The sequence below is a fragment of the Syngnathus acus genome, chromosome 15, assembly GCF_901709675.1.
Source record: "Syngnathus acus chromosome 15, fSynAcu1.2, whole genome shotgun sequence".
Taxonomy (NCBI): Eukaryota; Metazoa; Chordata; class Actinopteri; order Syngnathiformes; family Syngnathidae; genus Syngnathus; species Syngnathus acus.
In genome coordinates, this window is record NC_051100.1 from 12,827,190 (window position 1) to 12,854,206 (window position 27,017).

Consider the following 27,017-nt stretch of genomic DNA (forward strand, 5'->3'; position numbering starts at 1 on the left):
ACTCTGGATGTTACGCCAGGCCCGTTCTCAGCTCTTTGTTTGTGTTTATGTCACGTTAGCATACCTATCGTTTAGCCTGTTGTTGCTCGTTCATGTCTGTTCTTGGTATTGGATTTTGTCGAATAAATTGCCCCCCAAAATGCGACTTATACTCCCGAGCGACTTATATATGTTTTTTTTCACTTTTTTGGGCATTTTATGGCTGATGCGACTTGTAATCCGGAGCGACTTTTAGTCCGAAAATTATGGTAGTCCACCTACGTTAAACGTAGGTGAACGTAATGTCTGGAAGCTTGTGCTGTTTGAACACAAGGCTGTTTGACAACAGTGAACAACGGACAAATTCAGCAAGGTAATTTAATTATGCCATGACCCAGATTCGTTCCGGGGATGCTGCGGCCACAACGCTATACGATCATGACCAATATGCAATAGCGTACAATAAGTTTAGAGTCTTTTCTTTCGGATCTTCAGCCAGGACACCCAGGCAGACCACGTTGATGTTAAAATGTTGGTGAAACTATCCAACTGCGCAGATCCGACGATCCCAACGTTTTGGGGTGGGACAACATTGAAAAACGTTTTTCTTTGTTGACAGTGTCGCTCCTTTTGTGGCTTACCTCTCCTTCGCAAAGTATCGTATCATATTACCTTGCGGCTTATACCACGCCGTACATACCATATCATGTCGCCCATACAACTCATCCATGAGATGCGGTGGCTGAGATATTCAGGCGATGGGTTGCTACTCTATTGTGCTCTCCACTCATCATTACATATCACAACCTCGTCGAATTTTCATTATCTTCACATCCAAAGTATCTTGGCACAACGTACATAACAGGACATTTCAACACAAGACGAGGTGGCCGAGAGGTTAAGGCTGTTGCGTGTTGTTGATGATGTCTGTTGTTGGGTCAAGAAAACTAAGATGTGGAGTAACAGTTAGTTCTTTATTGGTTGTTTAATGGCGGCCAGTACACATGGCACCATAGCAGATGTAACAGCATCCCCCATCTCCAGGAATGAAGATTTTATACTCTCCGGAAAAGGCGGGAAAGTGTCACCTGACCATTTGGTTTTGATGTGTATTGGAGAGCCCTGTGTGTGTGTAGCGTCACTGCCCTGTGTGTGTGTGTTTGTGTGTGTGTGTGTGTGTGTGTGTTTGTGCATAACATATGTAGATGTAGCTAAAGTATACATACTGTAAATGTGTTTTAGAACTCTTTTATTATTATAACAACTTTTTATAACAAGGTACAAGTGTACATACTGTAAATATGTTTTTAGAACTATTTTATTATTATAACAATTTTTATAACAAGGTACAATACTGTAAACATGTTTATAGAACTCTTATTATTATCACAACCTTTTTTTTATAAAAAGGTACAAGTGTATGTACTGCAATAGTGTGGGCACTCCCTGCCGTATGCTGGTGTGTGAGCAACTTTCGTGCCATAATGCCTCAATTTAGAAGGTTTATTTTGAATATTAGATTTTTTTTTTAATTTGGAAAAAAGAAAGAGTGTTTTTGGAGCAGGAGCACAAGTATGAAGTGGCACAAAAATTTTGTGATGAGAAGTTCCTGGGAAAACTGGCCTACCTGAGTGACATATTTGAAAAGCTAAATGAACTGAATCTGCAGCTTCAGGGGAAAGATAAACACCTCCCTCAGGTCACAGACAAGATTAGCTCTTTCACCCGAAAGCTTGCAATGTGGGGCAGGCAACTTGATGAAGGAAACACCGATTCATTTGAGAACCTGCATGAATTTGTGGACACCAATGACTATGATGCTACCTCAGTGATTCCACACATTAAGCAGCACATTTCTTCACTGATGGGATTCTTTAAAAAGTACTTCCCTGAAAACAGTTCCCAGTATGACTGGGTGAGAGACCCTTTCAGTGCACCAGCTCCAACTGGTTTCAGCTCTGCAGAAGAGGAGCAGTTCATTGACATGACGTCTGACTCCACATTGAGACTGAGGTTTACATCACAGACACTCAGTGCATTCTGGCTGAGTGTAGAGAGGCAGTATCCACTCTTAGGGGAGAAAGCTATGAGCATTCTGCTTCCTTTTGCAACATCTTACCTTTGTGAGATTGGCTTCTCTGCTGTTGCTGCACTGAAGACCAAGTACAGGTCCCAGCTAAACATTGAGCAGGAGCTGAGAGTTGCACTATCATGCTTCGAACCTCGCTTCGAAAAGCTGTGCACTGCAAAACGTGCTCATTGTAGCCATTAAACCTGACTTCCTCCTCATTTTGATGAAAAAAAGAAAGAAAAAAAGAGCACAAATTGTTTAATTCACCTTGTTTTGTAGGTTCAAGTGTTTTATATATTGTGCTCCTGAGTTAATGTTGCTGAACTGAATATAAATAAGTTATTATTTTTTTTGTTTTTGTAGTTTATTAGTTATTATAATTATTAAATATTATTTATTGATTTGATTTAATTTTGCAATGGTGCAATTAGTTGGTCAAACATGTTTACAGTTTAAACAAGGATTTATTTATTCTTAATTTCAGGCATTGATGCACTTAAAATCTTTTCTGTTGCAGACTTAAAACACGATTTGATAAAGTTATTCTTTGTAAGTTTGACCATATGTCTTTCTTTTTTTCTTTAATGTTAATAAGGATAAAATGTTATGCAGAGATGGATAGTCACGGTGGGGAGTGGGGGGCGCGAATAGTTTTCTTCTTGCTAGGGGGGGCGTAACAGAAAATAATTGAGAAGCACTGCCTTAGACAAAGAAACATTGCCCAGAGTGCGGAAAAGATTACGCCATCCTGTCCCGCCACATGCGAGATAAGCATGGCTGCGAGAGTACAAGGTAAGTACCGTAATTTTCGGACTATAAGTCGCACCGGAGTATAAGTCGCACCAGCCATAAAATGCCCAAAAAAGTGAAAAAACCCCATATATATGTATATAAATCGCTCCTGAGTATAAGTCGCCCCCCCACCCAAACTATGAAAAAAAACCGCGACTTATAGTCCGAAAATTACGGTACTTGAGATTGCTTCAGCATATGCTTCAGCTTCATTGCATCTTCTTGTTTTCTCGGTCAACACTAAACCGACCTATCTTGCTCCTTCCAAAATTATGAGAAGTGGAACAGATGGAGCAGGATAGCCAGGAAAGCTCATCTGAAAAGGACAAGGAGGAGGAAGCTAAGGACTGTCGGGAGAACGTATCTCGACTCCAGAATGAAGTAGGGATATTGGCACGGCTAATCCAGGAAGACGACATGGGCGAGCTGGATGTCAAACCTGGCCTTTTAGCCAAGTGGTTGCACTGGAAGGAGTCTGCTATGGACAGCCGGGAAAATGCATCAAGGCTGGAATAGGAGGAACTGGGCGAGCCAGATGTCAGACTTGGCCTTTCAGGCAAGTTGTCAAAATGGAAAGAGCTGTTGAATTGGAAGGAGTCCAAGGGTGGAGAGAAAGACATTGACTCAGAGATAGGCTCTGGATCAACTACATCCACATCTATATCTGAGTCTGAAACAGATAGTGAAAGTGAGTCCGAGTAGTCATGTTTATGTTTAGTCATGTTTTATTGTGTTGCTGTTCAAGTTTGCTGTGTTTAGAAATTCATCTTAAAATATGTATACAGCTGTTTGATATTTTTGTAATACGGTTAAATTACCTTAAAATATGCATATGGCCGTTTGATATTTTGTAATACTGCTAAATTGTCTTAAAATATGTTATTCTGCCGTCGCTATGTTCTGAATTGTTAGACAGATAGCTAACAGCCAGGTAATGGCGAAGAAGTCTAGAAATTTTGTTGACGATTTTATTTTGGATTTTTTCCTCAGCTTTATTTGTCAACTCTTCTATTACAATCTTTCTGTAAGACTGAAATGACATAAATAGAAATAAGCATTACAAAATGTAACGATTTGTTTTCTCTTTACAAAAATAAAACAAAGTTATACGTACAGTCATACACACGTAAATATGCATCAACGTGAATTCTATAGCATAGCTCCACAGCCCCTTAGTGGGCAAACTGAATATAGCGTCGGCAGGACGAACATTATTCACCGCGAGTTTCACTCGTGAAAATAGGTACAGTCAGAAATGTGATAAACTGTATAATGAAACGAAAACAAATACACCACACACTAAAGTTATGCTGATGTGCAAACATTTACAGACAAAGATTTAACCCAGCGCTCTGCTGAAACAGACTGGTATTAGTTTGTCGTTGTTTTAGCTGGTCCGTCACTGAAAAAAGGTCCGACTAGGAACTTAGTCAAAACGCCAGAGGTCAGAACACACAGTATGTTAGTAGCCGTTTGATATCTTGGAATATTGTTAATTTATCATAGTCCCTAACAAATAAAAAAATCATGAGCGCTGTCCACGGTGCTGTATAGCAAGAAGCGTGTGAGAGCTATCTACGGCGCAGGTCTGTCATAGGCATTGAGCCGCACACGGTGTGGAGTTGTCCATGGTGCTGCAATATATGCAGCGCAAATCTATCCGCGGTCCTGATCCGCACACATGTAAAGTTCATTGCATAAAAAGTTTTTACTTTGATCCGGCATGGATAATCAAAATAAACTTTTTGAAAACAAATGCATTTATTAACAGCATTAAAAAATATTTTACCAAAACACTACTATCAGTGATTCTCATTAAATACGGCACTGTTATTATGAATAATATTTTCATCACTTCAGCGCCTGCAGGCCAAATTTATGAAAGATGTTTTTCTAATGAGGCGAAATCACATCAAACGGCAGCTCAGTGGCCTAGTGGTAGAGTGTCCACCCTGAGACTGGAAGGTTGTGGGTTCAAACCCCAGCCGGGTCATACCAAAGACTATAAAAATGGGACCCATTGACTCCCTGCTTGGCACTCAGCATTAAGGGTTGGAATTGGGGGGTTAGATCACCAACTGATTCCCGAGCGCGGCACCGCTGCTGCTCACTGCTCCCCTCTCCCCCAGGGGATGGATTAAAATCACACGGGGATGGGTTAAATGCAGAAGACAAATTTCACCACACCCAGGTGTGTGTGTGACGATCATTGGGACTTTGACTTTAACTTTTTTTTTAACTTAACATTCTGACCAAATACATCATCTTGAAGAATCAGTGAAATAATACATCGAAATAAAGTAATAAATCAATCAATAGTATTGTTGGTCTGCCTTTTTTGCTAGTGCATCATGGTCTGGAGTAAAATTTGTTGTGGTAATTCTTAGGACAGAGCCGAGGTGTCGGTCCTCTAACCTAGATCTGCGACGGGCTTTGTTGACGTTCATGCAGCTGAACGTCTGCTCACACACGTATGTCGAGCCAAATTGTCCACTCCTTTTTTTAAACACTCGGCACTCAGTGTCCACCTTTCTTTTCCTCGGGCCACTCATTTTAATGGAAGGATTCCAGGGGTGGCATTAGCGTCAAACTGTATCTGAAAGCTCAGCACACGAATTATGAGAATTCTAATGTCACAGCCCACACTCGAAATTCGGCACTGATGAAAATAGAGCGCGGAATGCGCCGGGTCCGTACTACTTACACTTGTGAGTGTGCACCGAGCTTTCTGACACGGCTTCCGGGAGTAAATGCGCGAGCGGGCGCTTCCCCATCTATTGGGGGAAACAAATAAATTGCAGGGAAAATGATTAATGATACAATTTATTCGGGTTTGGCAGGCCCGTGGGCCGGATTTGGCCCGCGGGCTGTCATTTGCCCATATCTGGTGTATTTGGACTGAGAATGGTGAAAGAAAGCACATATATGCCTAATAAACTGCATGCATTGAGTATGGGTCGAGTTCCATGCAGCACAACCAACGTGTGGAAAATATTATGCACATATTTCTTCTCAAAATCATGACTTCAAAGAAGGTCCAAAGGACACAAGTTCCAAATAGCAGAGGATGGTTTCGATTCATCGACCTCTGGGTTATGGGCCCAGCACACTCCCGCTGCGCCACTCTGCTGCTCAGCGCTAGTCCTTCATGATGTCCTCTAACCAGCAAACAAGCATTCGGATCCAGCGCAACTGGATTCTGATTGTCATTCATATTGTTTCGACTCTGTTGTGTACAGGCTTCATCACATTATGAACAAAGCTCAGTCGGGCACCACTAACCTGGATGCTGGTGGAGAAACCAACTTTTTATCCTCCGAGTTCACGTTTTAATAGATATGTCAACAAAATACAATGTAGAAATTACAGGTGGTTGGTAGTGTGGCCGAGCGGTCTAAGGTGTTGGATTAAGGCTCCGGTCTCTGCTGAGGCGTGGGTTCAATCCTGCCACTTCTGCATCAGTTTTGTTCTATTCTTCTGGCCCAACTCTTTCCAGCGCAGCCGTTCGGTACATATGATGACCCTGGAAAGTTCTTTGCAAAATCTCAATCTTTTCCTTTTATGTTCACCGGGACTACACATTTAATACCTGCACTGTGTATTTGGATAGAGACTGCTGAAAGGAGACACATACATATGCCTTGTGAACGACTACATGCTGTCAGGAATGATTGGAGCCGGGCGACCAAATGCAGCTTGAACCAGGGTTTATTGAAGGGAAAGGGAGTTGGAAGGGAGGTAGGTGGGGAAACGAAGACACAGTTGATAGAGACTCTCAGCCAGCGAACAGATATACAGAAGTCCAGTCGGAGACAGAACAGATTCTGACCGTGAGCCTCCAGACAAGACCGAGGTGCAACTGGACGAGCAGGACAGGAACACGAGGCGCGGCCACAGACGGGAGACAACAGTAGACACCGACAGGGAGAAACACACGGGCAGGGTTTAAATACATCAGATAACAAGAGGGAGCAGGTGACAGATATGATGACAACGAAAGGGTGTGGCTGAGGGAAGTTGCCGGCCGAGCGACTCTCTGGCACGGCACGTGACACATGCTTTACTGCGGGTGAAGAAGAGTGAACAAATAAGTCGGCAGACAAGTTTGCCGATTTATTAGTGCCCAGAAGAGCAGCACTCTGTTCCGTACTGAAACTGTCGGTGAGAATGGGTAGACAGGGAAGCCTGTAAGCGAGTCCGTCACTCGTATACACCATCGCTTCTCGGCCTTTTGGCTAAGATCAAGTGTAGTATCTGTTCTTAGCTGGCTAGGAAGGCGATCACCTCTCCTGAGTCGCAAGTTCTCACCCTGACGTGGCAGTGAAATTGACTCACTTTGTGGAGGAAATAGTGTCATAGCATTGTGTTACAAATAACCTGATACTGTTGTGACAGAATCTACAGTGGCAAGTTACTTTAATTTACTTTGTGTTATTTTGTAGTTGTTTGGTATTCTTTAAGTGTTTCTTTCCTTTTGTCTAAATGTCTTTAGGTGGTGCTTCCACTATGGCGGCTCCCCATGCGGCCATGCGGAGGCACCCTAGTGTACGCTTCAATTTTAAGGAAACGAATGGTGAGCCGCTGGTAATGTCAAGTTTAGACTTTTCCAGAAAGCTAAACCAACAAACCCTGAAATTGAAAGCATATGATTTGAACTGCATTCTAACGTTGCCTTTTAGCAAAGGCTTTGATGTGAGCTTTTGTTCTGCGGCAAACCTGCGTGAGTTTTGGAATCGGTATGGAAATGTTAAATCCCAGTTCTCTGTGTTTATTGTTGAAAGGCTGACCGACAATACTGCGAAAACAGTTATTGTCAGAATGTTTAATGAGACAGTGAATGCAGAGGACATTTGTAATTTTCTGGGAAGATATTGCACGGTTAAAGGCCAGGCTATGAAGGTGAGAGATGAAGATGGCATCTGGAATTGTTCCTGGCGGGTCCCCATTCAACAATGGGAGAACCCTTAGGGGTTCCAGGGCCTGAAACATCTCCCATCAATGATAGTTTTGGGAGAAAACCGAGGCTACATATATTGTCAGGGCCAACCCAAGCTCTGCCGCAAGTGTGGACAGCATGTAATGTAGAGTTATTGGTCACACTTTCGAGTGTACCAATGGCAGAAAGTGCCATCTCTGTGTAGAAACTGATCATCTCTACAGAAAGTGCCCAAGGTCTTTTGCCAACGAACTGAACGCCGGGAGAGAAATGACACAGGTGAAGGAAAATGAAGCTAACAAACATTTTGGAAATTCAAATTTCCCGCCAAGGCCTGTGATTGGTGGAGAGGAAACGGGTGAGGAAGGAACAGGTGAGGAGGGAACAGGTGACGAGGAAACAGGTGATGAGGGAACAGGTGACGAGAGAACAGGTAACGAGGGAATAGATGAGGAGAGGGAAAGGGAGGGGCATGTGCCACCCCCACCAACAGAGAACGCAGAGGAAATTGATGGAGTAGAAGAAATGCCTACAAGTAGTGGAGAGGAAACAAGTGAGGAAAGGGAAAGGGAGGGGCATGTGGTAAGCACACAAATGGAAAGTGACATGTCACAAGAAATAGCCACAGATGAGTTGAGTGCAGACACCCAGATTCCTTGAGCGCAAAAAGCGAAAAGACTCGCATCTGAACGGTCCTCTGAATCGCCGTCGATGTTAGAGAAGAGAGGAAAGCCTGGGAGCTGTCATGACTCGTCCCCGGTTGTTTTATTATGTGTAGTTTGTCATGGTTTCTGCCCGCGTCTGTGTACTCGCCCCTCCCTTCCTGCGTCTACTCGCAATCAATGTACTAATCTCAGTCACCTACCTGCCTCTCGTTACCTGTCTCTTATTTAAGTCCTGTCTGCGTGTCACTCCCTGTCGGATCGTTGATGTCGTCCTTGTTTCTTGTTTCTTTTAGTTCCTGTCTTTATCAGTTATGTTTCCGTTAGCCAGTCTGTCGGTCGGTCCGTTGAGTTATGTTAGTTTACCGGTTCTGTTGGGCTCGTACCTTTTCCCTCAATAAACCCAGGTCCAAGCTGCATTGGGTTGCCCTGCTCCATTCCGATCCTGACAGAACGATCCAACCACTTCAGCGACCAGCGCCTGGACCAACCTCCTCCACCAGCTCCCGTCGTGACGCCCGATCCACGTCCGTCGTCGGAGCTTGTTCCAGCGCCACCAGCTCCGCGGCCGCCGTCGGACTTCGCTCCAGCGACGCCGGACCGGCGGCCGCCATCGGAGTTCCTCCCGGCGCCATCGGTTCCGCGGCCGCCATCGGACTTCGCTCCAGCGACGCCGCACGCACGTGCGCCATCGGGATCCACCTTTGCGCCGCCGGATCTAAGGCTGTCGCCGGATCCGCGGCCATCGCCGGACTTCAAGCCAGGTGCGCCGGACCCATGATAGTCCCTGGCCCCGCTCCCACTGCTGCAGCGCGTGGTGGCTCCTACCGCTGCGCACAGCGCTGACTTCCAAATGACGCCGATTGCGGCTCTGACTTCCCGTATGCCGTCGATTGCGGTTCAGACTCTCCGTTTGTCGCAGAGCGCGACTCTGCTTCCCGAGATTCTACTGATTGCGGTTCTGTCCCCAAGTTTCCGGCGATTAGATTAGAGCTGTGTCTAGTGCAGGGGTGCCCAAACTTTTTCAGCTCGCGAGCTACTTTTGAAATGAATAAGTCACAAAGATCTACCCACTAAAAAAAATAAAAAAATTATATATATAATATATAATTAAAAAAAAAAAAAAAAATATATATATATATATATATATATATGTATGTCATCGTGGGAAAAAAAGTCCTACTCCCATCCATCCATCCATCTTCTTCCGCTTATCCGGGGTCGGGTCGTGGGGGCAGCAGCTTCAGGAGGGACTCCCAGACTTCCCTCTCCCCAGCCACTTCATCTAGCTCATCCCGGGGGATCCCAAGGCGTTCCCAGGCCAGCCGAGAGACATAGTCTCTCCAGCGCGTCCTGGGTCGTCCCCTGGGTCTCCTACCGGTGGGACATGCCCGGAACACCTCCCCAGGGAGGCGTCCAGGAGGCATCCTGATGAGATGCCCGAGCCACCTCATCTGGCTCCTCTCAACGTGGAGGAGTAGCGACTCTACTCCGAGTCTCTCCCGGATGACCGAACTTCTCACCCTATCTCTAAGGGAGAGCCCAGACATCCTGCGGAGAAAACTCATTTCGGCCGCTTGTATCCGGGATCTCGTTCTTTCGGTCACGACCCATAGCTCGTGACCATAGGTGAGGGTAGGAGCGTAAATCGACCGGTAAATTGAGAGCTTTGCCTTTTGGCTCAGCTCTCTCTTTACCACGACGGACCGGTACAGAGTCCGCATTACTGCCGACGCTGCACCGATCCGCCTGTCGATCTCGCGCTCCATCCTCCCCTCACTCGTGAACAAGACCCAAAGATACTTAAACTCCTCCACTTGGGGCAGGATCTCATCCCCGATCCGGAGAGGGCATTCCACCCTTTTCCGATCGAGGACCACGGACTCGGATTTGGAGGTGCTGACCCTCATCCCGACCGCTTCACACTCGGCTGCGAACCGCTCCAGTGAGAGCTGTAGATCACGGCCTGAAGAAGCCAAAAGCACAACGTCGTCTGCAAAAAGCAGAGACGCGATGCTGAGGTCCCCAAACCGGACACCCTCAACGTCTCGGCTGCACCTAGAAATTCTGTCCATAAAAATTATGAACAGAATCGGTGACAAAGGGCAGCCTTGGCGGAGTCCAACCCTCACTGGGAACGAATCCGACTTACTGCCGGAAATGCGGACCAAACTCTGGCATCGGTGATACAGGGACCGAATCGCCCTTATCAGTTGGCTCGGTACCCCGTACTCCCGAAGCACCCCCCACAGAACCTCCCGAGGGACACGGTCGAACGCCTTCTCCAAGTCCACAAAACACATGTGGACTGGTTGGGCGAACTCCAATGCACCCTCGAGGATCCTGCTGAGGGTGAAGAGCTGGTCCACTGTTCCACGGCCAGGACGAAAGCCACACTGTTCCTCCTGAATCCGAGGTTCGACCTCCCGACGGACCCTCCTCTCCAGCACCCCTGAATAGACCTTACCAGGGAGGCTGAGGAGTGTAATTCCCCTGTAATTGGAACACACCTTCCGGTCCCCCTTCTTAAAGAGGGGAACCAACACCCCAGTCTGCCAATCCAGAGGCACTGTCCCCGATGTCCACGCGATGCTGTAGAGACGTGTCAGCCATGACAGCCCCACAACATCCAGAGCCCTTAAGAAATCCGGGCGGATCTCATCCACCCCCGGGGCCTTGCCACCGAGGAGTTTTTTAACTACCTCAGTGACTTCAACCCCAGACATTGAAGAGTCCGCCTCAGAGTCCCCAGGCCCTGCTTCCACAATGGAAGGCGTGACGTCCCGAGTCGAGGTCAGCAGCACGCCATCTCCACTGTAAACAGTGTTGACGTTGCACTGCTTCCCCCTCCTGAGACGCCGGATGGTGGACCAGAATTTCCTCGAAGCCGTCCGGAAGTCATTCTCCATGGCCTCGCCGAACTCCTCCCACGCCCGGGTTTTTGCCTCAGCAACCGCCGAAGCCGCGTTCCGCTTGGCCATCCGGTACCTGTCAGCTGCCTCCGGAGTCCCGCAGGCCAAAACGGCCCGATAGGACAGCTTGACGGCATCCCTTACCGCCGGTGTCCACCAGCGGGTTCGGGGATTGCCGCCACGACAGGCACCAATGACCTTACGGCCACAGCTCCGGTCGGCCGCCTCAACAATGGAGGCGCGGAACAAGGTCCACTCGGACTCAATGTCCCCCGCCTCCCCCGGGACGTGGGAAAAGCTCTGCCGGAGGTGGGAGTTGAAGCTCTTCCTGACAGGGGATTCCGCCAGACGTTCCCAGCAGACCCTCACAGAACGTTTGGGTCTGCCAGGTCGGACCGGCATCTTCCCCCACCGTCGGAGCCAACCCACCACCAGGTGGTGATCAGTTGACAGCTCCGCCCCTCTCTTCGCCCGAGTGTCCAAAACATGCGGCCGCAAATCCGATGACACGACTACAAAGTTGATCATCGAACTGCGGCCTAGGGTGTCCTGGTGCCAAGTGCACACATGGACACCCTTATGTTTGAACATGGTGTTCATTATAGAAAATCCGTGTCGAGCACAGAAGTCCAATAATAGAACACCGCTCGGGTTCAGATCGGGGGGGCCGTTCCTCCCAATCACGCCCTTCCAGGTCTCACTGTCATTGCCCACGTGAGCATTGAAGTCACCCAGTAGAACGATGGAGTCCCCAGAAGGAGCGCCCTCCAGCACTTCCTCCAGGGACTCCAAAAAGGGTGGGTACTCTGAGCTGCCGTTTGGTGCATAGACACAAACAACAGTCAGGACCCGTCCCCCCACCCGAAGGCGGAGGGAGGCTACCCTCTCGTTCACCGGGGTAAACCCCAATGTGCAGGCACCCAGCCGGGGGGCAATAAGTATACCCACACCTGCTCTCGACGCCTCTCACCGTGGGCAACTCCAGAGTGGAAGAGAGTCCAGCCCCTCTCGAGAGGGCTTGTACCGGAACCCAAACTGTGCGTGGAGGCAAGTCCGACTATATCTAGTCGGAACTTTTCTGCCTCGCACACCAGCTCGGGCTCCTTTCCAGCCAGAGAGGTGACATTCCATGTCCCAAGAGCCAGCTTCTGCAGCCGGGGATCAGACCGCCAAGGTCCCTGCCTTTGGCCGCCGCCCAGCTTGCAATGCACCCGACCCCTTTGGCCCCTCCCACAGGTGGCGAGCCCATGGGAAGGGGGACCCACGTTTCCTTTTCGGGCTGAGCCCGGCCGGGCCCCATGGGCGAAGGCCCAGCCACCAGACGCTCGCCTTCGAGCCCCGCCTCCAGGCCTGGCTCCAGAGGGGGGCCCCGGTGACCCGCGTCCGGGCGAGGGAAATCTGTGTCCATATATCTTTTTCATCATAAGGGGCTTTTTGAGCCGTGCTTTGTCTGGCCCCTCACCTAGGACCCGTTTGCCATGGGTGACCCTACCAGGGGCACGAAGCCCCAGACAACATGGCTCCTAGGATCATAGGGGCACGCAAACCCCTCCACCACGATAAGGTGACGACTCACGGAGGGGATCATTAAATCCATCGATCAAATTCCTCGTCCTTTGTCAACAACGCTGCGCGTGCGCCCTGACGTCAGCCTCGTCGTTATTCCACAGATCTACTATATAACTATATTGTAGCGTTAACAAAGTTCAAGGAAAAACATGGGTTTGGTAAACGGCTCTTTATTTAACAAAACAAACTTCCAGGCTTGTGGCGGTGTGGACTTCCAGCCACGGAAGTGGAAGAGAGCTCCATAGAATAGGACCGGGCGTGCGTAAAAGCCATGACCGAGCCCCATCCACCGTCCCCGGACATCCACCCGGCCAAGCGCCGGCCCTCGACTTCCATCCACGGAGGTGAAAGACAGCTCGGTAGAGTAGGACCGGGCGTGCGTAAAAGCATTGTCTGAGCCCCATCCACCGTCCCTGGACAGCCACCCGGCCAAGCGCCGGCCCCCGACTTCAATCCACGGAAGTGAAAGAGAGCTCAGTTGAGTCAATCTTTGTCCTTTATGTAAACAACCGCCACGCCGCTGACGTCACTTGAAATTCAAATTACAGTAATCCCTTGCTACATTGCGGTTCGTTTATCGCGGTTGCACTTTTTTTTTTTTTTTTGAAAAAAAAACACATATAAGTCGCTCCTTATTATAAGTCGCCCCCCCACCCAAACTATGAAAAAAAACGCGATTTATAGTCCGAAAATTACGATAATCCTCTCACTAAAGCAAACTCCTTTGTCTCATGAGTCTGCGAGCATTTCGACGTCTAATAGACGTCTATATGCTAACCGTTCTCCATGGATCGCCACCTTGCCGTGGTGGAGAGCCTTGCGTGTTCCGATGAACCTAAGAGCGATGCCGTCTGGAGTCTCGGCTCCTGGTAGGTTCAACCATGGCGGTAAGGTCGAAGGGGAGGTTCCAGACAAAGTGCGATCCAAAGACCTCAACGGTGGGAGTGGCGGAGGATGACACTGTGAGTCACAACGGTACTGAAGGCGGACGAAGGCTGCAACAGAGGGTGGTCTCCAATCGTCATGGACCCATGCCATTGGATCCCGGCCCCTTTCTGCCAAGGACCGTGTGGTGGCTGCAGGCGCATCAGTCTCCCCACGCTAAAAGACGTCACGCGCAGGCGTCCTCCTGAAGGGAACGTATTCCATTTTACATCCTGGACAACAAAGTCCTGTGGCGATCAGGGAGTGGTAACGGGGGCAGGACAGTGAGGTCTGGCAGCCCCTAGCCACAACCTGGCACACAGTCAAAGTCAAAGTCAGCTTTATTGTCAATCCCTTCATATGTCAAGACACACAAAGAAACCGAAATTCCGTTTCCTCCATCCCACGGTGACGAGACATACAAGTAGGCGACACAAAACAAAAACAAGAAGGCACGAACCATAAATAATAAATAAAATAAAATGAGCGATGAATAAAAACAGACCAATAATATGAGGGGCAAAACCGAGCCAGTGAGCATACAGCAAGAACAGGACGCTACGCTGAAAGGGGGAGCGAGTTCAGGATCCTAACAGCCTGGAGTACGAAGCTGTTGGAAAGTCTGGTGGTGCGGGAGCGCAGGCACAGGCGGTGGGTGTTAGATTCAGTCGTTAAGTTCTTGGACTGAGGCAGAAGAGCTTCTCGGCAGCTGCACCCATGACTGAGCAGCCCTATTTAGGATCCACTCTGCTCACCCCATTTAGGGGAGGGGGTTAGAAAAGGTACCCTAAACATAGCCTGCCTCACAAAATCCTGTCTGGAATACCGCATCCAGAGGGATCACCATCACGCGGTCAGAAACAAAAACATGTACACATTGGAGCCTGGAACGTGCGGACCCTAACGGACAACCAAGCCAGTGATCGACCTGAAAGGCGAACTGCCATCATCTCCAGAGAGCTAAGGAAGTTCCAGATCGACATCGCAGCACTCTCCGAGACCCGACTAGCAGATGAAGGGCAGCTGAAGGAGGAAAAAGGTGGATATACTTTCTTTTGGAAAGGAAAACCTGCAACTGAGCCAAGAATCCATGGTGTGGGTTTTGCTATCAAGAACCGCCTCATCAACCACCTCCATGAACTCCCTGTGGGCATTAACGAGCGCCTAATGACCATACGCCTGATGCTTGCCAACAATCAGATGGCCACGGTCATTAGTGCCTATGCACCAAAACTTGATGCACAGGACGAAGTTAAGGAGGCCTTCTACGCTGACCTAGACAAAGTCCTATCGGAAGTCCCCAAGGAGGATAAGCTAATCCTGCTTGGAGACTTCAACGCCAGAGTGGGACGAAACCACCACCTATGGAGGGGTACGCTGGGACGAGAAGGGGTTGGAAACACAAACTCTAATGGCACATTACTACTAACCAAGTAAACTAAAAGGGTAACAAATATAGACGTCTATGACATAGACGTCTTTTAGACGTCTTTTATGTGAAAGTTTTTTCAGACGTTTATTGAGTAGATGTTCGAATGATGGCTAGTAGCTATCAGCGCGATTAGCGCTAATAGCTAGTGATCATTTGAACATCTAGATGTCACGTCTCGTCCCAAGCCGTTCCACTACGTGTCTGTTGTCATGGTTTCTGTCTGTGTGCTCGCCCCTCCCCTCCTGTGGGCCCATGATTAGTTTGATTAATCTCACCTGCCTCTTGTTACCTGTCGTGTATATAAATCTTGTCTGCCCCTCACGCCCTGTCGGATTGTTGTTGTCTTAATGTCTTCATGTTGCACATCTTTGTCGGCCAGTCCTGTTGTTGGTTTTGTTTGTTAAGTCATGTCAGTTTGCCGAGTCTGTTAGTGTTCTCCAATAAACCCTAGTCCAAACTGCATTTGGTCGCCCTGCTCCGTTCCGTTCCTTGACACTAGACGTCTATTCAACTTCAATACATTTAACCTGAGATCCTTACCTTTGAGTAGTTCCAGGATGTTTTGGAAAATATACAGTGTGTTTTTGGACATCTAACTTTATTTCAGTAACACAGATGTGTATATATTGGTGCTAACTGCAAATCTAAATAAATGCATTTTTGAAAACATTAAACCATCAAAAACAAAATAATGTGCAAATATATTATTTAGACAGCGGCAAATGACAAAATTCAAAAAATAAAATATTCAAATTATAGAAAAAAAAATATTTTGGTTAATTTCCTCATATAGCCCCCACCACCACAACACGCTGGTGCCTCTTTTAATTTCAGTGCCATAGATTTATACACTGATTCCTCCGTGGCCTTCGGGTATGATACCAGGACTGCTTCTGCAAACACAGACCAAGGATAAATGGTAAATTTGCAATATTAACATTACATGATGCATGAAATTTGCTAGGCCGCAGAAAAACAATTCAAGGCATTTTGCGACCACATTTTGATGTGCATAACATTTCAATGTAAGCCTAAAGTTAAACATGGTTTCAAGGGACCTGGCTCAAAGGCACCGCCCATTATTGACTGGGTTATGCTGTAAGTAATTAAGAAATAATGTCAGACTATAACCATAGAAATTTAATGGAGACAAACCATGTTAATTAACTGTCAGAATGGTACAATTACCCAGTTCAGTCACACGCTAACATGACACGATCCTAATATAACAATTGAAATTTTTTTTTTTTTTAATTTACCTTTGACAATTTCATAGAAGGCCGTCTTTTGGAAGGCCATCTTGCCCTGGCGGCCACTACCTTGCTTTCTAACCTGTATATTACAAATTATGAACAGAAATTATGATATGAATTAAGAGTGGATTACATCCCAGTAGAAAGCAAATATACCCGCCTACAGTTTTTTGAAACATTTCATGAGGAAAAGAGACCATAACATCCAAAAGTGTTCACAAACACTGATTCAAAGCGTTATTACTTACCAAGGACCGTCGTACGTTTGGTTGATTTAGTTCCAACTCTCTTGAGGCTTCCTTCGATTAAATAGGCAATTGCCCGGAGGGGCTCGGTGTCTCCATAACATTTGGAGAGTTTGACTTTTCCACTTTTTCAATTAAGAATGCCATACTCTCTATCATTATTTTCTGAAACTCTGAGATGAACAGAAATTAACTAGTGCAGAGACAACAATTAGTTTAATAACTTCAAATAACTTTTTTTCTTACTTTTCATTGACATGGGATAATTGTACGTCCTTCTCACTGTCAAAGAATGAAAAAAACAAAAATATCAGTAAAAGTAAAACATTTTCCAATTATAAAAAAACTTCGTTAAAGTATGAAGCATCCTATAGTAAATATGTCACGAATCGAAATGGAGCAGCGCGACCAAGTGCAGCTTGGACCAGGGTTTATTGGAGAAAACAAACTAACAGACTCGGTAAACTGACATAACTTACTAACAAAACCAACAACAGGACTGAACAGAGACATGAGACAAAAGACATCATGACATTAACACAACAACAATGATCCGACAGGGGAGTGACACGCAGACAGGACTTAAATACGAGACAGGTAACAAGAGGCAGGTGACTGTGATTAGTACATTGATTGTGAGTTGACACAGGAAGGGAGGGGCGAGTACACAGACGGAGAGAAACGATGACAACCTACATATCAAACAACCGGGGACGAGTCGTGACAGAACCCCCCCACAAGGGACGGCTCCCGACGTCCCAAAAAACCAAACCCCCACGGGACGCGCGGGGGGGAAGCGCACCAGTCCAGATGACCCCACTGGCCTGTGACAAAGTCTGAACCGCGCTCGGCGGGAACAGAACCACGCTCGGCGGGAACAGAACCGCACTCGGCGGAAACTTGGGGACAGAACCGCACTCGGCGGAAACCCGGGGACAGAACCGCACTCGGCGGAAACAGAACAGCACTCGGCGGAAACCTGGGGAAACCGAACCGCACTTGGCGGAAACTCGGGGAAACAGAACCGCAATAGGCGGCATACGAAAGTCAGCGCCGCAATCGGCGGCATTTGAAAGTCCCGACCGCGATCAGCGGCATTCGGAAGGCGGAGCTGTGGCAGCAGCAAGAGCCACCGCGCGCCGCAGCAGTGGGAGTGGGGCCAGGGACGATCTTGGGTCCGGCGCAGCTGGCTTGAAGTCTGCTGACGCCCGCGGGTCCTGCGACGCTGGGGTGGAGCCCGTTGGCGGCCGCGAGTCTGATGGCCCCGGGAGGAACTCCGATGGCGGCCGCGGGTCCGGCGTCGCAGGTGTGGAGTCCGATGACGGTCGTGGAGCCGATGGCGCCGGGAGGAACTCCGATGGCGGCCGCGAGTCCAGCGTCGCTGGAGCAAAGTCCGATGGCGGCCGCGGAGCCCATGGTGCTGGAACAAGCTCGGACGACGGACGTGGATCAGGCGTCACGGACGGGAGCTGGTGGTGGAGGGGGGTCCAAGCGCTGGTCGCTGTAGGGGTCGGATCATTCTGTCACGAAACGAAATGGAGCAGGGCGACCAAGTGCAGCTTGGACCAGGGTTTATTGGAGAAAACAAACTAACAGACTCGGTAAACTGACATAACTTACTAACAAAACCAACAACAGGACTGAACAGAGACTTGAGACAAAAGACATCATGACATTAACACAACAACAATGATCCGACATGTTGGTCCACCCGTCGCCTGGAGCCCCGGTCGTCCTCACAACCGACGCATCTGACTACGCAGTTGGTGCTGTATTTGAGCAGTGGGTTGGTGGCGCCTGGCAACCGCTCGCCTTTTTCAGCCGCCAGCTGGTCCCTAGGGAGCGCAAATACAGCACATTCGACAGGGAGCTACTCGGCGTCTGGTTGGCGATCCGCCATTTCCGCTCCATCCTGGAAGGCCGTGAGTTTACGGTTTTCGTCGACCACAAACCCCTCACGTTCTCTATGTCCAAGGTGGCTGAGCCGTGGTCCGCCCGCCAGCAGCGTCAGCTGTCTTTTATCTCCGAGTACACCACAGATATCCGACACATCGCCGGCAAGTCCAACGTGGTCGCCGATTGCCTCTCTAGAGCGGTCATCCACACGGTTCAGCTGGGTCTCGACTACTCAAGTATGAGTGCTGACCAAGCCTCAGATCCTGGGATCCAGTCACTCAAAGACTCGGACACTGGGCTGCGCCTGGAGGAGGTCGCGGTTGGCGGCTCAGGCAGCGGGCTGTCTTTGAGGCGATACACGACCTGTCCCATCCTGGCAGAAAGGCGTCCGTGAGGCTGGTGGCTCAGAAGTTCGTCTGGAAAGGGCTGAAGAGAGACGTGCGGGCCTGGGTCGACTCATGTGTGGCTTGTCAGCGTGCGAAGGTGCACCGCCATACCAAGGCCCCGTTGGAGCCGTTTACTGTCCCCGAGAGGAGGTTCGACCACGTCAACGTCAACCTTGTGGGCCCGCTCCCCCCTTCCCATGGTTTCACCTACCTCCTCACCATGGTGGACAGGACGACCCGTTGGCCTGAGGCCGTCCCCCTCTCCTCAACCTCAGCTGCCGACGTGGCCCGGGCGTTTATCGGCACATGGGTCGCACGCTTTGGAACACCCTCAGACCTCTCCTCGGACCGGGGTGCACAGTTTACTTCCGAAGTCTGGAATGTGGTTGCTAGGGACTTAGGGGTCAAGCTGCACCGCACCACCGCATATCACCCCCAGGCTAACGGGCTGTGCGAGCGGTTCCACCGCTCCATGAAGGCTGCTCTACGCGCCAGTCTGGTGGATGGCAACTGGGTAGACAGACTTCCTTGGGTCATGCTGGGCCTCAGGACGGCCCCTAAGGAGGACCTGCAGTCCTCGTCTGCCGAGCTCGTCTACGGCCAGGTACTACGGGTTCCTGGGGACTTCATTCCGGACGCCACAACGCCTTGGTCGGCGGCCAGGCAGCGGTCCTCCCTGCTGGAAGTTGCCAGGACGTTCGCACCTGTCCCCACATCACAGCACTGCACCCCTGTTTCCCGGGTGCCCACCAACCTGCGCTCGGCGGGTTTTGTGTTCATCCGCCACGACGCCCACCGCGGACCGTTGCGCCCGCCTTACGACGGGCCTTTTAAGGTCTTGCAGCACGGGGGTAAGAGCATGGTCGTGGACATCGGCGGTAGGCCTGAGACTATCTCGGTTGATAGGATTAAGCCTGCCCACGTGGATGTTTCCCGGACATTGGAATTGGCGCAGGCCCCACGCCGCGGACGCCCCCCAGCGCCTCGCCCCTCCAACCTGACCGAGCTCCCGCCTGCCCGACCGACAACACGACCGTCCAGCCCAGCGGTCTTTCCAGCGGCGCCCCCTACCCCTGACCCCCTGCCGGCCCCTGCCACCTACACCCGCCGTGGTCGGGCTGTCGTCCCTTTCCGGCGTGGCGATTTTGACTATGGGTGAATTCTGGGGGGGCTTGTGTAGTGGGTTGACATAATTCACCCGGAACCTAAGTTCACGTTACAGAGTTCCGGTGGGACAGTTTACACGTGTGGGAATTTCGTATTTAGTTTAGTGTGTGTTAGGATCTCGAAGGGAAAAGAGTCTGCCCGTTGTTGAATAAGAATAATTATAAATGTCATTAAAACAACTGCCGTTGGCACCGTCGTTTGTCACTCCGCCTCCGACTCCAGTCCTTGCACGCCACAGACGTCTATATTTGTTACCCTTTTAGACGTGTTTTAGCCGAGACGTCTGGTTAGCATATAGACGTCTAATAGACGTCGAAATGCTCGCAGACTCATGAGACAAAGGAGTTTGCTTTAGTGAGAGGATAATTTACTCACATTGGCACCCGAATTGTGTGTGGGCTCAATGGTGATGTAACGGTGAAAGTTCGCCAGTAGGGAGCAGCCTTACCCTTCTGGCGGAAAAATGACTGCAGCAGACGGATTCTGCTGAAATAGCACAGCGGAGTAATTTTGCGGTGTAGTAAAAGTGTCGTCAAAAATTAAAAAGGCAAAGAAATACGACAAAATAGGTGCAATATAGCTACTGTGGTACAGTGCAACTTCTGGGTTATAAATGATGATAGAACTATATTCATCCCACAGCGGGGAAATTTACTTGTCATAGCAGCGTACAAGAGTAGGATAAATAACAGACAAGGACAAAGACAAGTGCCACCAGTAGCGGTAGAGACGAAACACAATTTTATCAGGCGCCACGCATGTTGTAGAGTCTGACAGCAGTGGGAAAGAAGGACCTGCGGAATATTTTCTATCTACGCCGTGGGTGTAATAGTTTGCTGCTAAAGGAACGTCCCAGGGACCGCACAAAGTCATGGAGGGGGTGAGAGGTGTTGTCCATGATGCAGGGATGAGAATCTTCCGCGGATCCACGGATTTCCGTGTTTTCTTTCCGTCGGGAGTTATATTGGCAGCAGTATTGCGACAACAGCCGCCTTATTTTGGGCAGCATTTTGGCGCTACTTTCGTCACATCATTTGTCTACTCATTTGCCTAATTAGCAAAAGTTTTAGCCAGCATGGCGAAAGCTTTAGAGAAAAAAGACGAGGATCGTGCCAGGGAAATAGACAAGTCGAACGGGATCAGGAACTGATTCAGATGGGCATGGCTCGAGAGCAGAGTCATCTTACAACTCGGAACACAAAGACGCTCTTAAAGCAATGCGACAGTAAGCGCACGGCGCGCTGCGGTTGCGCGATTGGACTAAATTAAGCTCCCTGCGCACTGAGGTCGACTTCAATTTTGGAAAGTACATCAGGACTTTAAAAATATTTTTTAAATTTCAGCAACGGGGCTGTCACAATAATGCGATCAGCGCGGTGAGGTTGCACGGTCGGCGACGCGCTACGTTTGCGCGTTCGGCGGTGCGCTGCAGTTGAGCGATCGGACAAAATTAAGCTCCCTGCGCACTTAGATCCACTTGAAATTTGGAAAGCGCCCGATGGCGACTGGGATAGGCTGCAGCACACCCGCAACCCCCGTGGGGACTAAGCGGTACAGAAAATGGATGGATGGACATCAGGAATTTAAAAATATTTTCTAAATTTCAGCGACGGCTCTGTCACAATAATGCGACCAGTGCGGTGCAGTTGAGCGGTCGGCGACGCGCTACGGTTGCGTGTTCGGCAGTGCGCTGCAGTTGCGCGATCGGACAAAAATTCGCAAATGACAAAATGCTTAAAGTCTTGGAACGGATTAAAAATGTTCCAATATTGTAATGGGAAAATAGATTCGGAATTCCACCAACTAGCTTCTCGAACCGCCTTCTGGAACGGATTGTGGTCGAAAACCGAGGCTTGACTGTATTATATTCACCTTGGTAGCCCACCAAGCAGGAATATTTTTTTAACAAAACTGTTGAAATTGAGTGATGAAATTAATGGTTTTGGGGTTGCTATACTGCCAAAATCCAGGAGTTTCCAGGGAGCTTTTCCTCCTGGGCCCCCTCCGGGGCATTGCCCCTGGCCCCCTGCGGCCCCCAATAGGGGCCTGTGGCCCCTGCAGCCCCCAATGTGGGCCTGTTGTCCCCGGCCCACTGCGGCCCCCATTGGGGGGGCCTGCGGCCCCTGGCCCCCTGCGGCGAGACCCCGGCTACTTTTCAGTGTTTTTTTTCATTTGCCGTTCTCATCCCTGGTTGGCTCGGCACCCCGTACTCCCGAAGCACCCTCCAGAGAACCTCCCGAGGGACACGGTCGAACGCCTTCTCCAAGCCCACAAAACACAAGTGGACTGGTTGAGCGAAGTCCCATGCCCCTTCGAGGACCCTGCCGAAGGTGTAGAGCTGGTCCACTGTTCCACGGCCAGGACGAAAGCCACACTGCTCCTCCTGAATCCGAGGTTCGACCTCCCGACGGACCCTCCTCTCCAGCACCCCTGAATAGACCTTACCAGGGAGGCTGAGGAGTGTGATTCCTCTGTACTTGAAACACACCCTCCGGTCCCCCTTCTTAAAGAGGGGAACCACCACCCCAGTCTGCCAATCCAGAGGTACCGTCCCCGATGTCCACGTGCTGTTGCAGAGGCGTGTCAACCAGGACAGCCTCAACACATCCAGAGCCTTTAAAAACTCTGGGCGAATCTCATCCACCCCTGGGGCCTTGCCCCCGAGGAACTTTCTAACTACCTCAGTGACTTCGACCCCAGAGATTGGAGAGTCCACCTCAGAGTCTCCAGGCCCTGCATCCACAATGCAAGGCGTGTCGGTGGAATTGAGAAGGTCTTCGAAGTATTCTCCCCACCGACTCACGACGTCTCGAGTCGAGGTCAGCAGCACGCCATCTCCACTGAAAACAGTGTTGACGGTACACTGCTTCCCCCTCCTGAGACGCCGGATGGTAGACCAGAATCTCCCCGAAGCCGTCTGGAAGTCATTCTCCATGGCCTCGCCAAACTCCTCCCACGCCCGGGTTTTTTCCTCAGCAACCGCTGAAGCCGCGTTCCGCTTGGCCATCCGGTGCCTGTCGGCTGCCTCCGGAGTCCCACAGGCCAAAACGGCCCGATAGGACTCCTTCTTCAGCTTGACGGCATCCCTTACCGCCGGTGTCCACCAGCGGGTTCGGGGATGGCCGCCACGACAGGCACCCACCACCTTACGGCCACAGCTCCGGTCAGCTGCCTCAACAATGGAGGCACGGAACATGGTCCACTCGGACTCAATGTCCCTTGCCTCCCCCGGGACGTGGGAAAAGCTCTGCTGGAGGTGGGAGTTGAAGCTCTTCCTGATAGGGGATTCTGCTAGACGTTCCCAGCAGACCCTCACAGAGCAGTTGGGTTTGCCAGGTCGGAACGGCCTCTTCCCCCACCATCGGAGCCAACCCACCACCAGGTGACAGCTCCGCCCCTCTCTTCACCCGCGTGTCCAAAACATGCGGACGCAAATCCGATGACACGACTGCAAAGTCGATCATCGAACTGCGGCCTAGGGTGTCCTGGTGCCAAGTGCAAACATATTCCTTTTGTTTGAACATGGTGTTCATTATTGAAAATCCGTGTCGAGCACAGAAGTCCAGTAATAGAACACCACTCGGGTTCAGATTGTGGGGGCCGTTCCTTCCAATCACACCCTTCCAGGTCTCGCTGTCATTGCCCACATGAGCATTAAAGTCGCCCAGTAGAACGATAGAGTCCCAGGAAGGAGCGCTCTCCAGCACTTCTTCTAAGGACCCCAAAAAGGGTGGGTACTCTGAGTTGCTGTTCGGTGCATAGGCACAAACAACAGTCAGGACCCGTCCCCCCACCCGAAGGCGGAGGGAGGCTACCCTCTCGTTCACCGGGGTGAACCCCAATGTGCAGGCGCCCAGCCAGGGGGCAATAAGTATGCCCACACCTGCTCGACGCCTCTCACCGTGGGCAACTCCAGAGTGGAAGAGAGTCCAGCCCCTCTCGAGAGGGCTTGTACCAGAGCCCAAACTATGTGTGGAGGCAAGTCCAACTATGTCTAGTTGGAACTTTTCTGCCTCACACACCAGCTCGGGCTCCTTTCCAGCCAGAGAGGTGACATTCCATGTCCCAAGAGCCAGCTTCTGCAGCCGGGGATGAGACCGCCAAGGTCCCCGCCTTTGGCCGCCGCCCTGCTCGCTTTGCACCCGACCCCTTTGGCCCCTCCTACAGGTGGTGAGCCCATGGGACGTTTTCTTTTCGGGCTGTGCCCGGCCGGGCCCCATGGGGCCACCAGGCACCCGCCTTTGAGCCCCACCTCCAGGCCTGGCTCCAAAGGGGCGCCCCGGTGACCCGCGTCCGGGCGAGGGAAAACTAGGTCCATATATTTTATTCATCATAAGGGGTCTTCTGAGCCGTGCTTTTCTGGCCCCTCACTTAGGACCCTTTTGCCATGGGTGACCCTACCAGGGGCATAAAGCCCCAGACAACATGGCTCCATGGATCATAGGGGCACGCAAACCCCTCCACCACGATAAGGTGGCGACTCACGGAGTAGTTGATAGGGGGTAATGACAAAGGTTTTTATAACTTTATTCAAGATTCAAGAGTTTTTATTCGCCATGTTTGAGCGTGCCAAACAAGGAATTTGACTTCGGTAAAACACACCCTCTGTTCAACATATAGGTGACTAACAACACTCAGGACATGTGAATAATGGCAAAAACAGTGTAGACAAATTCAAAAGGTGTGAAGAGCAGGATGTTATTGCACAGTAATGTAATGCCTCTGAGACTCTGAGTGGTGTGAGTTCATCAGAGCAACAGCCTGGGGGAAGAAGCTGTCTCGGTGTCTGCTGGTTTTGGCGTAACGAGCTCTATAACGCCGTCCGGAGGGGAGTAGTTCAAACAGACTGCAGCCTGGGTGAGAAGGGTCTGTAGAGATGTTCCTTGCACGTTTCCTGGTCCTGGACAGGTACAAGTCTTGGATAGATGGGAGGTTGATTCCAATGATCTTTTCTGCAGTCCTGATTGTCCGTTTATGATCTGATATGTATTTCTGAGCACTTTGAAGTAACAAATGTTTTTTGATATATTGCCTGAATAGCTTAAATGACCCTTAAGGAACTGTTTAATGCATGCCTGATGATTTTCTAAATCACGGACACTGCCAAAGTCGTCTAAAAATGTTCAGTACTTGATTATATTTGATGTTTTGACTAATGGTAGACACCAGTTTTCGATTACTACTGAACGTTCTGGACAGAGGGAAATATTTTGCCGAACAAAGAAAATATATGGTTGGAAGCATGATTAAAGTAAGAATATGATGACGTAAGCAAGTACATGGAGTATCAAAAGAACAAACAAACAAAAACATGGTAAGTGGTGAGTACAAACGTTGCATAGTCAGGGGACATTAATCAATTGATGTCACAGACAAAAGCTCACATAATTCCGTACAAAATGACAAATTTGAAAGAATGATGAATGGGCGGCGTGCGACAGTGGGCGAAGTGGAGGTATGTGCAAGTATGGTTTACAGGAAGAACACTTGGAGATAAAACCGGTAGAGGTGCCAGAGGAAGAGCGGCAGGAGAAAAAACAACCAAGAACCCGGCCAAAGGTGATCGCCAAGGCCGAAAGACAGGATGGAAGACAACAGCCCCCACATACATTGAATCGCCCATAATCAGCACCCACCACCACGGAACCAGCTCTCACCGAACCAGCACCCACTCCCATGGAATCAAAATCTTCTGCGAACTTGCCACCCCCCTGACTCATCACCCATCAAACTCGGCCCGCACTGGCATGTGCAACTGAATATAAGCTGAGCAAAGAACCTTGAACGTTGCCTTTTCTGAATGGAGACTTTCTGCTCTTGAGCATGGTCGCACGAAAGGCCCAGCGCTGTATTGTACTTTCCTGAAAACAGAGCTTTCTTAACAAGAATTGTTATTGAACTCAACCAACGTGTGTAAGTCTAATTTCTGCTTCAGTGTCTTAGCATTTTCCTAAATCTGAAGAAATCAAACGAGCATGCGGTGAGTAAATTGGATAACAGGTGATTGGCAATGGCTTTTGCCGTGAGGCGCAGATAGCGCGCTCCCTAAATTGTGGACCAAAATTCCAACACCGTCCTCTCCTTCTCTTCCCCTGGGGGTTCCAAGTCCGGGCCTGGCGTGTGGTAGTAGCTGCCGGTTTCCTCAGGGTGTGTCCGATCCATCCCCACTTTTGCCTCAGGATTTGTTTCTCTACTGGCTCCTGTCTTCCTCTCTGCCACAGTTCTTCATTTCTGATTTTGTCTGGCCATCTGATTTTGAAGATGCTCCTCAGACAGCAGTTTCAAGATTCAAGAATTTTTATTCGCCATGTTTGAGCGTGCCAAACAAGGAATTTGACTTCGGTACATCACAGCCTCTGTTCAACATTTAGGTGACTAACAACACTCAGCAAGTGTGAAAAATGAAAAATATTCTCAAACATCCCCTGATCTTAAACTCCCAGGAGGGCAAGGAAAAACTCAAAACCCCAACTAGGAGAAATGAGAAACCTTGAGAAGAGACCACAGATAGGAGGATCCCTCTTCCAGGATGACCAGGCTGCAATGGATGCAGAGAGGACACATAGTACAAATAATGTAGACCAGGGGTGCGCAATACGTCGATCGCGATCGACCGGTCAATCGCCAAGCCACTATTGGTCGATCGCGTGATATTATTTTTATTTATTTTTTTCGCACTTGACGCATGTACAAACAACGGCGCTAACAACACAACACAAACACACTAGTTCGCGAGTTCCCTCCAATGGTCAGAACCCTGTTTTTTCTCTTAAACTTAAGAAAGAGTATAAAA

At 49.6% G+C, this 27,017-nt stretch overlaps 1 long non-coding RNA gene and 1 pseudogene across 1 annotated transcript; one reads left to right on the forward strand and one right to left on the reverse strand.

The window, feature by feature from the left end:
- Positions 1 to 2,442: 2,442 nt before the first annotated feature.
- On the reverse strand, positions 2,443 to 8,065 carry LOC119134995. Its single transcript, XR_005100471.1, has 3 exons — positions 8,056 to 8,065; positions 4,638 to 4,641; positions 2,443 to 2,751 (listed from the first exon to the last, which is right to left on the reverse strand). It is a non-coding gene; the product is annotated as an uncharacterized LOC119134995 (long non-coding RNA).
- Positions 7,058 to 7,262, forward strand: LOC119135287 (annotated as a pseudogene).
- Positions 8,066 to 27,017: the final 18,952 nt, after the last annotated feature.